The 957-nt window shown below is 46.0% G+C and overlaps 1 pseudogene; it reads left to right on the forward strand.

Moving 5' to 3' along the window:
- Nucleotides 1-9: 9 nt before the first annotated feature.
- LOC104996578 lies at nt 10-757 on the forward strand (annotated as a pseudogene).
- Nucleotides 758-957: the final 200 nt, after the last annotated feature.

Genomic DNA, 957 nt, shown 5'->3' on the forward strand with positions numbered 1-957 from the left:
CCTAAATTCCTTGCCACAGGAACCTACTCAGGTGGCACCAACCTTGACTTTCAAATGGAACATTATATCTACAAAAAGGAAAGTGGTGGCATCTACATCTTAAGTGTGAAAGACCCTGGGAGAAGTTTCTGCCAGCAGCTCATGCCATGGTTGCCACTGAAAATCCATCTGATATTGGCATCTTCTCCTTCAGGAATACTGGCCAGTGGGATGCACTGAAATCTGTAGCTGATACTCAGGCCACCTCTATTGCTGGCCACTTCAGTTCTGGAAACTTCACTAACCAGATCCAGGCAGCTTTCCAGGAGCCTCGACTTCTTGTAGTTACAGATCCCAGGACTGACCATCTGCCTCTCCCAGAGGCGTCTTAAGTTAACTTGTCTACTATTGTTCAATGTAATACAGATTCTCCTCTAGGCTATGTAGACATTGCCGCCCCATTCAGCAACAAGGGAACATCCTCAGTTGGGGCTGACGCAGTGGCTGCTGGACCCGGAGATTCTGCACATGCACAGCACGTTTCCCTGCGTGAATTCACAGGAGGTTGCGCCTAACCTCTACTTCCACAGAGATCCTGAGGAGATTGAAAAGAGTGGGCCGCTGCTGGAAAGGCTGTGACTGAGGAGGAACTTGAAGGTCAATGAACCTATCGAGTTCCAGAGTTTACTGCTACTAAAGTCAAGGTTGCAGATTAGTCTGAGGGCAGGCAGCGCCCTCTGTGCCTATTCAGCATTTCCATGCTGAATATGATAACTGACTGGTCTCAAGCTGTTCCCTACCAAGCTCTTAAACAAAAAACGGAAATATAAAGTTGACAGAAAAGAACATTTCTACAAAAGTAAGTAAATCTATACATTCTAACTTCATATTACTAATTTCCCACATTTAAATGGACATTATAGTAGAGGACTGCCCCCCTTGCCAGTCAGAATGGCTGCTATCCAAAAGTCTACAAGC

This window comes from Bison bison, unplaced genomic scaffold (assembly GCF_000754665.1).
Source record: "Bison bison bison isolate TAMUID 2011002044 unplaced genomic scaffold, Bison_UMD1.0 scf7180017851503, whole genome shotgun sequence".
In the NCBI taxonomy this organism is placed as follows: domain Eukaryota; kingdom Metazoa; phylum Chordata; class Mammalia; order Artiodactyla; family Bovidae; genus Bison; species Bison bison.